General features: G+C 41.2%; 1 protein-coding gene across 3 annotated transcripts in view; it reads left to right on the top strand.

The window, feature by feature from the left end:
• The window catches only part of LYRM4 (LYR motif containing 4), a 151733-nt gene that overhangs the window by 876 nt on the left and 137285 nt on the right, over window positions 1–13572 (top strand). The window lies entirely within an intron of this gene.

The following is a 13572-nucleotide window of genomic DNA, read 5'->3' as shown; positions in this document are numbered from 1 at the left end:
TTATTCAGCGGATTCTTATTCGGGCTCAGGTCGGTTTCTTATTCAGCGGATTCTTATTCGGGCTCAGGTCGGTTTCTAATTCGGGCTCAGGTCGGTTTCTTATTCAGCGGGTTCTTATTCGGGCTCAGGTCGGTTTCTTATTCAGCGGATTCTTATTAGGCTCAGGTCGGCTTCTTATTCAGTGGATTCTTATTCAGGGCTCAGGTCGGTTTCTTATTCAGCGGATTCTTATTCGGGCTCAGGTCGGTTTCTTATTCAGCGGATTCTTATTCGGGCTCAGGTCGGTTTTTTATTCAGCAGATTCTTATTCGGGACTCGGGTTGGTTTTTTATTCAGCAGATTCTTATTCTGGCTCAGGTCGGTTTCTTATTCAGCAGATTTTCAATCGAGGTTCAAGTTGACTTTGGGCCACTGATCTCACACCACCATTACACAAATAGTGATGACCGTCATCAAATTCAGGTCAATCCAGCCTGGCAAACCAGGATCTTGGCATCAGAGCTGCCACCAGAGCAAAGAAATGCGAAAAGTCAATAGTAGCCAGCTTACCCAGATCGTAGTTTCTCCTTGGTCCGATCATCTGCCAGGGATCCGCACGGAAATGAGGGAGGCACACCCTCCTGCAATCGCTTGGAACCAAAACAAATAAAGTCCAGCGGAGGAACCCTTATTTTGGTATTTTTCTTAAAATCTTTTTATTCTTCAACCGTATAGGTCTTCTAGGCATCTAGACCTAGAAGAAGACCTATACGGTTGAAACGCGTAGTCTGTTCCTAGACAGCTGTGTCCTCTATACTGCCATAAAGTGCCCACTGTATGTACATACCTGGTCCAAAAAGGAATGATGTTCTTTAAAGAATTGTTGAAGAATAAAAAGATTTTAAGAAAAATACCAAAATAAGGGTTCCTCCGCTGGACTTTATTTGTTTTGGTTCAAAGCAAAGAAATAGCCACATTTCACAGAGTTGAATAAGTAACTTGTGTTTGTAAAATGACTTTGTGCCACTGATCACATACAGAGATGCACCAAATCAAAAGCAGGTTAATGCAACTTGGCCCAAACAGGTTCTGGGCATCAGAGATGGCATCAAAGTGGGCACATAGCCAATTTTCAATATTTGAATAAGTAACCCATTAAAATACTAGTTATTTATTCACATCTGTGAAAATTGGCTACATGCCCACTATGATGCCAGCTCCGATGCCCAGAACCCGTTTGGTAGGGGGCATTCCTATCCATGTAATGGTGATGTGAGATCATTGGCCGAAAGTCATTCAACCCTACAAAAACACCAGTCACTTATTTGCATCTGTAAAATGTTGCTCATTGCCCACTTAGATGCCAGCTCTAATGCCCAGAGCCTATTTGGGCCCAGGCTGGAGTGACCTGCGTTTGTTGTGAGGGATCCCTCTCTGTGTAATGGTGGTGTGTGATCAGTGGCCTAAAGTCATTTAACCCTTTACAAACACTAGTTACTTATTCAAATCTGTGAAATTTGGCTGACTTTGGTTCCAGCTCTGATGCCCAGAACCCATTTGGTTCTTGGCATCTGCTGGAGTGACCTGAATTTGATGAGAAGTATCACTGTCTGTCTAATGGTGGTGTGAAATCAGTGGACCAAAGGCATTTAGTCCTTTTGATAACTTGCTTTGATGCCACTTTTTATATATTTTTCTAGCTGTTTTTAAGCCTATTCACCTCAGGGCATTGTATTGTGCTAATTTCTGCTGCTTATTAAGTCTGTAAAAAGCAAAAAAAAATAGCAATAAACTACTGAATAAGAAACCAATGTCAGCATCTTTGGGTAAAGGGGGTGTGAAAGATATTACAAAAAAAAGGAAAACCACACGTGTCTTCTCATTTTATGAATGCACTTCTCATTTTCACTAGTTCGGATTCTTTTGCTCCCATTAATATAAATGTTGCTAGGTTCCCTCATTTAAGACCCAGCTATAAAAAATCAGAGATAGCTGCACTGTGAGCAGTTAATGACAGTCCTCACTTCTTTTTCTTTTTTAAACAGAATACATGTGTACTTGTATCAATGACCCTGGCTTTGGTTTGTGTACAGAGATGATCAAAAAAAGAATTGCACTACTGTGGTCAAGCGTCCAGTCCTCCGCTGCATCCTCGGCTTGGCACCCTGGGTGCTTCGGGAGGTTATTGCGCCCTATGACATCATGATGTGTTGGTAAACAACAGAGGCACCAAGGATGCCAGCTGCAAAACTTAACGGGGTTGTCCAGGTTTGAGAGAAAAGTCTGACCGTTGTCATGATTCTCCAGTATTGCTGGTGTGCGAAAGCTGTCACATGACTGCATGTATACAATCACATTCCGACTAGACGTGTTCAGTTTTGACTAGTCGGCATGTAACCGCAGGTATACAGCCACCTGCACAGGGAATACAGGGGAATCCTAGCACACAGAGTGAGTACAGACTTTGCTCACAAACCTGGACAACCCCTTTAAGACTACCCTAGTCTAGCTGCCAAGGGGGACCAGACTGGACAATGGGCATTTTGTGCACTATTTCAATTTTTAACTGCATTGTATATGGATGAGTGGAGATGGCGGACATTTTAGAAAATATCCTTTGTATACAGTACAGACCAAAAGTTTGGACACACTTTCTCATTTAAAGATCTTTCTGTATTTTCATGACTATGAAAATTGTACATTCACGCTGTAGGCATCAAAACTATGAATTAACACATGTGGAATTATATACTTAGCAAAAAAGTGTGAAACAACTGAAAATATGTCTTATATTCTAGGTTCTTCAAAGTAGCCACCTTTTGCTTTGATGACTGCTTTGCACACTCTTGGCATTTTCTTGATGAGCATCAAGAGGTAGTCACCGGAAATGGTCTTCCAACAATCTTGAAGGAGTTCCCAGAGATGCTTAGCACTTGTTGGCCGTTTTGCCTTCACTCTGCGGTCCAGCTCACCCCAAACCATCTCGATTGGGTTCAGGTCTGGTGACTGTGGAGGCCAGGTCATCTGGCGTAGCACCCCATTACTCTCCTTCTTGGTCAAATAGCCCTTACACAGCCTGGAGGTGTGTTTGGGGTCATTGTCCTGTTGAAAAATAAATGATGGTCCAACTAAACGCAAGTCGGATGGAATAGCATGCCGCTGCAAGATGCTGTGGTAGCCATGCTGGTTCAGTATGCCTTCAATTTTGAATAAATCCCCAACAGTGTCACCAGCAAAGCACCACCACACCATCACACCTCCTCCTCCATGCTTCACGGTGGGAACCAGGCATGTAGAGTCCATCCGTTCACCTTTTCTGCGTCGCACAAAGACACGGTGGTTGGAACCAAAGATCTCAAATTTGGACTCATCAGACCAAAGCACAGATTTACACTGGTCTAATGTCCATTCCTTGTGTTCTTTAGCCCAAACAAGTCTCTTCTGCTTGTTGCCTGTCCTTAGCAGTGGTTTCCTAGCAGCTATTTTACCATGAAGGCCTGCTGCACAAAGTCTCCTCTTAACAGTTGTTGAAGAAATGTGTCTGCTGCTAGAACTCTGTGTGGCATTGACCTGGTCTCTAATCTGAGCTGCTGTTAACCTGCGATTTCTGAGGTTGGTGACTCGGATAAACTTATCCTCAGAAGCAGAGGTGACTCTTGTTCTTCCTTTCCTGGGGCGATCCTGCTGTGAGCTAGTTTCTTTGTAGCGATTGATGGTTTTTGCAACTGCACTTGGGGACACATTCAAAGTTTGCCCAATTTTTCGGACTGACTGACTTTCATTTCTTAAAGTAATGATGGCCACTCGTTTTTCTTTACTTAGCTGCTTTTTTCTTGCCATAATACAAATTCTAACAGTCTATTCAGTAGGACTATCAGCTGTGTATCCACCAGACTTCTGCACAACACAACTGATGGTCCCAACCCCATTTATAAGGCAAGAAATCCCACTTATTAAACCTGACAGGGCACACCTGTGAAGTGAAAACCATTTCCGGTGACTACCTCTTGAAGCTCATCAAGAGAATGCCAAGAGCGTGCAAAGCAGTCATCAAAGCAAAAGGTGGCTACTTTGAAGAACCTAGAATATAAGACATATTTTCAGTTGTTTCACACTTTTTTGTTAACTATATAATTCCACATGTGTTAATTCATAGTTTTGATGCCTTCAGTGGGAATGTACAATTTTCATAGTCATGAAAATACAGAAAAATCTTTAAATGAGAAGGTGTGTCCAAACTTTTGGTCTATACTGTATATTATGTAGAAAGATTCAAAAACGTAAAAGCAACTAGACATATGTCGTATACGGTAAGTTATTTGGTGGCAGATCAATACGACACCAGTTTTTTGAAAACTGAACAGTAAAAAGTGTCAGGTTTGATTTTAATAAAGCATAATCACTGTATAAATGAAAACTTCTGCAACTATCTAATATACTTTGTGCTTCACATCCGGCCAAAGTTCGACTGCGACTTCAAGACTGGCCGCGGGTCTCCTTACCCGAGCTCATTTGCTTCATACAGTAGATATAAAAAGTCTACACACCCCTGATAAAATGCCAGGTTTTTGTCATGTAAAACATAGTAACAAGAAAAATACTTTCAGAACTTTTCCCATATTTAATGTCACCCATAATCCATTGAGAAGCAAACTGAAACCTTTTAGGACTGCACATTCCTCTTCAGGTCAACCTGTCGATTTTCAATTGGATTCAGGTTTTGCCTCAGGCTGAGCAATTCTAAAACTTTGATCTTTTTGCAAAGCCATTCTTTTGTTGATTTGGAGGTATGCTTAGGGTCATTGTCGGGCTGAAAAGGGAAATGTCAAATTTTTAGCAGATGCCTGAAGGTTTTGATACAAAAGAGACTGATATTTGGAACTGTTAATTTTCCGTCCACCTTCACTAAAGCCCCAATTCCAGCTGCCTAAAAATAACCCCAAAGCATATTGCTGCCTTCACCATGCTTCATTGTGGGTATGGCGTTCTTTTGGTGATCAACAGTGATGGCTGTGCACCCAATATACCTTTTTATGTTATGGCCAATAAGCTCAACCTTGGTCTCATCAGACCGTAACACACCTACCCACATGCTTTTGGCAGTCTTGATGTAGGTTTTGACTAAATATAGCTGGGATGGATGTTTTGCTTTATAAGAAAAGGCTTCTGTCTTGCCACCCTGCATAGGCCAGACATATCAAGAATATGGGAGATTGTTGTCACATGCAGTACGCAATCAGTATTTGCCAGAAGTTATTGCAGTTCCTTTAATTTTGCCGCCAGCCTCTAATTTTTTTCTTGTCTTTTCATCAATTTTTGAGGGACATCTATTTCTAGATAACGTCACTGTTGTCCCAAATTTGAGCCGCTTCTTGATGACGTCTTCACAGTGTTTCATGGTATATCTAATTTTTTGTACCCTTCTCCTGACTGATAAATTTCAACAATGGGATCCTTTTGTTGTGTTGTCAGCTGTTAATGGACCATGGATTTTACTGTAAAATGCAACTATCAAAATGTGAGAAAAATCTTACTAGAACAGTTAAACTTGATATGGGATTAATAATAATCCCTTTAAATGATGGCGGCTGTGTACTGACTACTATGTAACATGACATACAATAAGAAAGCACAGCAGCACACTGTAAGGGCCCAGACATATGCAAACACTGAGTACATAAGAGCTAAACTGCATCATTGCTAAATAAAATGTACTTACAAAAAATGAAGGCTGTTAGTGCATATATTGTCCAATTCATGTATGCCCATCAACCACGGCAGGGTGGCCTCCGCATGATGGGTATCTATCCTCCTACACATGCCTCTCTTGGCATATAAGCCTACAATATAAATGGGCAAACATGCCTCTCTTGGGCTATAAGCCTACAAATTTAAGTGGGCAGGTAGAAACCAACACTAATTAAAAGAACGCTTGGACTGATGGGTGGAGTGCAGAGTCAGAAAAGGAGGCAGTGAAAACCTCCATGGTAAACTGCAAGAAAACAAAAAACCTGACCAGCACCTCCATATAGTGTGAACAGGTGCATGCTACAATGACTGCATAACATACAAAAATGTACTTACAAAAAATGAAGGCTCTTATATTGTATTGTAGGCTTATAGCCCAAGAGAGGCATGTTTAGGAGGATAGTTACCCATCATGCGAAGGCTACCTTGTAATGGTTGATGGGCATACATGAATTGGCCAATTTATGCTCTAAGAATCTTCATTTTTTGTAAGTACATTTTATTTATCAATGATTCAGTTTAGCTCTTATGTTCTTAGTGTTTGCATATGTCTTGGCGCTTACAGTGTGCTGCTGTGCTTTCTTATTGTATGTTATGCAGTCATTGTGGCGTGCACCTGTTCACACTATATGGAGGTGCTGGTCAGGTTTTTTTGTTTTCTTACTATGTAACATGAGTTTAAATGTTAATTCTTCTATTTTTTCAGCTCTATGTAGAAACAGGAAGTCTCTTGTCCCTGCATTTATCATGCCCCTCCTCAACTCCTGACCCAGCTGCTCCCTCCTCCCCCTGCCAGGGACTTTTGCAGTGACTTATGAGTCATACAGAGAAATTGACCTCCTGTTTCTACATAGAGCTTAGAAGGATTCAGCTAGTCAATTTTTAATCACGTGATGTCATAGACATAATGGAAAAAAGAAGACTTAGCTGGGTAGGAGGGTAAATTGAGCCATTGTAAGTACACAGTGCTATATAATATGACTGCAATATATTAAGAGGATAAAAACTTTATTGGGAGGAGGAGTGCTTCTTTAAAGGTGAAAAAAGCTGTGAAATTATTCTACTTGGTATGATTTTTTACATGACAAAAACCTGGCATTTTAACAGGGGTGTGTAGAATTTTTATATCCACTGTATATGCTGATGATGCTGTCGAGCCCAGGACAGTAGCCCCACGACGCGTCCTGAAATGACGACCCCTCTCAGATGTCTGAATTTAGTCTCAGAAAGTGATATTAGCTTACTATAGTGAAGAAGGACACTCTTGTTTATATTCAGAGGTTGAAACCCCAAATATACCAGTCTGCTTCTCTGCTGTGAAGTGGATCCAAATGTATCCAGTATAGGTATTGCTCTGTGAGCTAAACCGTCTGAACTCCAGGCTGATACATTGTTGCAAACTACAAGAAAAATTTGTGCTGCTGATGTTTTTAGTTTAGATGACATTGCCTAGACTAGACACAGCTGTTCCACACGGAATCGTATCCCTGGTTTTTAGCGATATAACTCATACCTTTTAAAATCTATGATGCTGTTCACACGTGTATTTTTGAAGACTAAAGCCCCGATTCATCAAGACTGACAATTTTCTTGGCGGTCTTTTTGATGGGGTGGAGTAGAGTATGAGGCTCCTGATTCATTAAGAAGCGCTTGCCTCTTAATGAATCAAGTGCGTCTGATGTGTGCTCCTCATCACTAATCTTACTCCAGGCCCTACTGGAGTAAGGTTTGTGGCGTAGGGAGCACTGCTGCTTGTCATGAATTTGTGGAGCATCGGTCTCCATGCCCCCGTTCCACTTTAGCTTCGCCCACTTGGCCGGAGTTGAACAAAAATGGTAGAAGAGCACCATAAGTCACAAAATTTTAGCAAAGTCACCAGTTTCGCCAAAATGACTCGACTTTTAAAAGCTTTTTATGCCAGATCGTAAAAAAGCGTTGATGAATTGGCCCAAGTGTTCCACACAAAATCATGGAGACATGACCGATATTGATCAGAGTCTCGGCTCAAACTCACCAATGCAAATCTATGTGTCCATGAAGAAACCCCTGTCATTTTCTTTTTCATCTGAAACAAACTGATGAAACTTTGACCAAACTCTGATGGTAAAAAACTGACACTGATTAAACTCTGGTGACACTGATAAAAAAAAATGCACTTTACTCTGAAATGCGAAACTGTGTGTCAGATGGACCCAGTGGCTTGTTCCTGTCCTGATCCCATTGAAAGACAAGTTTCTTTCTATGTGTGTGACACGGCTCGTTAAAGGGTCACTATTGACTTTTAGAATTGCTTCTTCCTATAGGTGGCACTAGAGTTCTAGTCCTCTTCCTCTCTGAAGAGACAATTTACATGTTAAGGGAGAGAACTGTCAGTCCAAAGGAGCAGGGAGAAGCCTCCGAGAACTTGCCTCAGACTTCTAATCCAAGACACAGTTCCTCGCTGGCTTTTCAAAACGTGTTTTCTCTGAAATGCTGTAGTGTTTCAGAATAAAACATACATGGCTGAAATAAGTCAACCATAGTGTGATCCATGCTGATGTGGTTCGGGCAGTATGAATCCATTGACAGGTTCCCTTCTACCTTTATTTAAAAGCAGAAAATCCATTGAGATTACCTTCTCACACACAAACTTTTGTCCTTAAAAACACATGTAAAAAGCTTTATTGATGAAAATCAGTGTTTTTTTCCTACGCTCGTCTGACCCCGGCCTAAAGAGTAGCTAAAGTTTTAATCTTTATGTACAGCGAGTTAAGTAAGTATTGAACATGTCACGTATATTTAAATATACTTCTAAAGGTGCTATTGACATATAAAGCTCAGAGTTCGTAGAAGGAGCCCAAGGCACCATCAGGATTTGAAGAGTGTTTGTGTGGTACAACGGGCCAAAATCACATCTGAGCAATGCATGCCACTAGTTTCTCCATACAGGAGGTGTCTTGAAGCTGTAATCACCAACAAAGGCTTTTGTGCGAAGTATTAAATATATTTCAATAAGCGTGTTCAATGCTTTTTCCCTGTGTCATTTCTAATTATGACACATAATTTATGGACATCTATGGTTTGACTGACATCAGGTGAGAATTTCATGTCAATAGCATATACACTGCTCAAAAAAATAAAGGGAACACTCAGATAACACTTTCTAGATCTGAATGAATGAAATATTCTCATTGAATACATTGTTCTGTACAAAGTTGAATGTGCTGACAACAAAATTACACAAAAATCAACAATGGAAATCAGCATTAGGAAGAACCCAGGGCCAACCGCACCAGCATATGGTCTCACAAGGGGTCTGAGGATCTCATCTCGGTACCTAATGGCAGTCAGGCTACCTCTGGCGAGCACATGGAGGGCTGTGCGGCCCTCCAAAGAAATGCCACCTCACACCATTACTGACCCACTGCCAAACCGGTCATGCTGAAGGATGTTGCAGGCAGCAGATCGCTCTCCACGGCGTCTCCAGACTCTGTCATGTCTGTCACATGTGCTCAGTGTGAACCTGCTTTCATCTGTGAAGAGCACAGGGCGCCAGTGGCGACTTTGCCAATCCTGGTGTTCTGTGGCAAATGCAAAGCGTCCTGCACGGTGTTGGGATGAGCACAACCCCCATCTGTGGACGTCGGGTCCTCATACCACCCTCATGGAGTCGGTTTCTAACCGTTTATACAGACACATGTACATTTGTGGCCTGCTGAAGGTCATTTTGCAGGGCTCTGGCAGTGCTCCTCCTGTTCCTCCTTGCACAAAGGCGGAGGTAGCGGTCCTGCTGCTGGGTTGTTGCCCTCCTACGGCCCCCTCCACGTCTCCTGGTGTACTGGCCTGTCTCCTGGTAGCGCCTCCAGCCTCTGGACACTTCGCTGACAGACACAGCAAACCTTCTTGCCACAGTTCATATTGATGTGCTATCCTGGATGAGCTGCACTACCTGAGCAACTTCTGTGGGTTGTAGAGTCCGTCTCATGCTACCACGAGTGTGAAGAAGGCACAACCCACATTCAAAAGTGACCAAAACATCACCCAGAAAGCATTGGTACTGAGATGTGGTCTGTGGTCCCCACCTGCAGAACCACTCCTTTACTGAGGGTGTCTTGATAATTGCCAATAATTTCCATCTATTGTCTATTCCAATTGCACAACAGCATGTGAAATTGATTGTCAATCAGTGTTGCTTCCTAAGTGGACAGTTTGATTTCACAGAAGTTTGATTTACTTGGAGTTATATTCTGTTGTTTAAGTGTTCCCTTTATTTTTTTGAGCAGTGTATATTTACTTAAAAAATTGATGACGTGTTAAATACTAATTTCACCCGCTGTGTATATATATTAACCCCTTTACCCCCGAGGGTGGTTTGCATGTTAATGACCAGGCCAATTTTTACAATTCTGACCACTGTCACTTTATGAGGTAAAAACTCTGGAACGCTTCAACGCATCCCCCTGATTCTGAGATTGTTTTTTCGTGACATATTGTACTTCGTGATATTGATAAAATTTCTTCGATATCACTTGCGTTTATTTGTGAAAAAAATCTGAAATTTGGCGAAAATTTTGCAATTTTCAAACTTTGAATTTTCATGCCCTTAAATCAGAGAGATATGTCACACAAAATAGTTAATAAATAACATTTCCCACATGTCTACTTTACATCAGCACAATTTTGGAAGCAATTTTTTTTTGTTAGGGAGCTATAAGGGTTAAAAGTTGACCAGCGGTTTCTCATTTTTCCAACAAAATTTACAAAACCATTTTTTTAGGGACCACATCACTTTTGAAGTGAATTTCAGGGGCCTTTATGACAGAAAATACCCAAAAGTGACACCATTCAAAAACTGCACCCCTCAAGGAACTCAAAACCACATTAAAGAAGTGTATTAACCCTTCAGGTGCTTCATAGGAATTTTTGGAATGCGAAAGAAAAAAATGAACAATTAACTTTTTTCACAAAAATGTTACTTTAGACCCCAATTTTTTTATTTTCGCAAGGGTATCAGGAAAAAATGGACACCAAAATTTGTTGTGTAATTTGTCCTGAGCACTCCGATACCCCATATGTCGGGAAATACCACTGTTTGGGCACACGGCAGGGCTCAGAAGGGAAGGAATGCCATTTGACTTTTTGAATGTAAAATTTGCTTGAATAATTAGCAGACGCCATGTTGCGTTTTGAAAGCCCCTGATGTGCCTAAACAGTGGAAACCCCCCACAAGTGACACCATTTTGGAAACTAGACCCCTCAGGGAACTTATCTAGATGTGTAGTGAGCACCTTGAACCCCCAGGTGCTTCACAGAAGTTTATAACATTGAGCCGTAAAAATACAATTTTCATGTTTTTCCCACAAAAATGTTTTTCAACCTCGAATTTTGCATTTTCATAAGGGTAACAAAAGAAATTGTACCATGAAATTTGTTGTGCAATTTCTCCTGATTAAGCCGATACCCCATATGTGGGGGAAAACCACTGTTTGGGCGCACGGCAGGGTTCGGTAGGGAAGGAGCGCCATTTGACTTTTTGAATGTAAAATTTGCTTGAATAATTAGCGGACGCCATGTTGCTTTTGGGGAGCCCCTGATGTGCCTAAACAGTGGAAACCCCTCACAAGTGACACCATTTTGGAAGCTAGACCCCTCAAGGAACTTCTCTAGATGTGTGGTGAGTACCCTGAACCTTCAGGTGCTTCACAGAAGTTTATAACTTAGAGCCGTGAAAATAAAAAAATCTAACTTTTTCCACAAAAATGATCTTTTAGCCCCAATTTTTTTATTTTCATAAGGGTAAGAGGAGAAAATGGACCCCAAAAACTGTTGTGCAATTTCTCCTGAGTACGCCGATACCCTACATGTGGGGAAATTACACTGTTTAGGCACTCGTCAGGGTTCAGAAGGGAAGGAGCACTGTGTGACTTTTTGAACGCAAAATTGTCTGGAATCGAGAGCTGACGCCATGTCGCGTTTGGAGTGCCCCTGATGCACCTAAACAGTGGAATCCCCCCACAAGTGACCCCATTTTGGAAACTACACCCCTCAAGAATTTTATCAAGGGGTATAGTGAACATTTTGAACCCAAAGGTATGACACAGAATTTGATAACATTAGGTTGTCATATTGAATAAGTTGTCATTAGTCTTGTGCGCAAGTGCTTGCTACTTGAGTTTTTGTATCAAGTACTCGGGTATGCACCAAGTATTGCAGGTGCTCAAGTGACATGCTGGAGTCTCCGCCCCCCGCATGTTTCACGGTTGTTAAACACCCAAAAAAAAAACATGAGGTGATCGCTCGACCATGGCAGGCAATCCCCGCAAGGTTTTTTTGCTGTATAACAGCTGCAAAACATATGGGGCGGAGACTCGAGCATGTCACTTGAGCACCCGATGCAAACTCAAGTAGCGAGCACTTGCGCTGAACACTAGTCGCCATATCGTCGTTATTTTTTTTCTTTACTTTTGTAAAAATCCCAACCTTAGCACAACCCTAACCCTAGCACAACCCTAACTTTACCCTAACCTAACCCTAGCCCAACCCTTACCCTAGCACAATCCTAACCCTAGCACAACCCTAACCCTAGAGTTTATTTTTTACGCCTTTCCTCGTGCAGTATAAGTGATTAGACTTTATCTTTCGGGTCGGTGCGATTACAGTGATACCAGATTCATATTGGGTTTTTATGATTGACAGCTGTCACACACTAAAAAAAACTTTTTTTTTTTGCAAAGACTAGTTTTTGCATCGCCATATTTTGAGAGCTATAATTTTTCCTTATTTTGGCCAACAAGAGTCATGTGACGGCTTGTTTTTTGTGGGACAAGTTGACGTTTTTATTGGTACCATTTTCGGGCAAATAACATTTTTTGATCGCTTTCTATTCCGATTTTTGGGAGGCAGAATGAACAAAAACCGACAATTCAGGAATTGTTTTTTTTTTTTTTATATGCCATTCCACGTGTCGTAAAATTGATAAGGCAGCGTTATTCTTCAGGTCAGTACGTTTACAGCGATACCACATTTATAGTTTTTTTTATGTTTTGTCGCTTTTACACAATAAAAACTATTTTATAGAAAAAATAATTTTTTTTATATCACTTTATTCTGTGAACTATAACCTTTTTTATTTTTCGGCTGATGGAGCTGTATGGTGGCTTGTTTTGTTTTTTGCGGGACAAGATGACGTTTTCATTGGTACCATTTTTATTTACATTCTTGTTTTTGATCGCATTTTATTCCATTTTTTGTTCAGCGGTATGATGATAAAGCACCGTTTTTTGCTTTGTTTTTTTTTTTACCGTGTTCACTAAGGGGGTTATCTAGTGGGACAGTTTTATAGGTCAGGTCGTTCCGGATGCGGCAATACCAAATATGTATACTTTTATAGTTTGTTTGTTTTTTTCATAATAATATTTATGGGTACAGTATATTTTTATTATTTTGGATTTTTTTTATTATTTTTTTTTATATTTTTACAATTTTTTTTTTTTTTTTCACTTTCTGATACTTTATCTCACTTTTACACTTTGTCCCACTATGGGACTTTCACTTTTTGCAGCATGTCAGCGCTGCACAGGGAGAAGTTACTTTGATCGGTCACTGCGCATGATCAAAGTAACTTCCTGCTGTCTGGTGACCCGTATGTCATCATGACAACTTCCGGTACCCGACAGAGACAGCGCGGGATGCTGGAGAGGAAGTAAGTAACAGCGCTTACCTCCCCTTGCTCCCGAAATGCTGTGATTGACTTCGATGGCAGCATTTCGGGGGTTAATATGCTGGGAGCGGTGCGGGACTGCTCCTTGCTCATTGTGACAGCTGACACCCGGTACTATCAGCTGACACCCCTCGGCGATCGCCCCG

Source organism: Phyllobates terribilis, unplaced genomic scaffold, assembly GCF_046119375.1.
Source record: "Phyllobates terribilis strain yellow unplaced genomic scaffold, ASM4611937v1 Scaffold_4__5_contigs__length_816908805, whole genome shotgun sequence".
Lineage (NCBI taxonomy): Eukaryota > Metazoa > Chordata > Amphibia > Anura > Dendrobatidae > Phyllobates > Phyllobates terribilis.
This window is presented reverse-complemented; position numbering and strand designations above follow the sequence as displayed.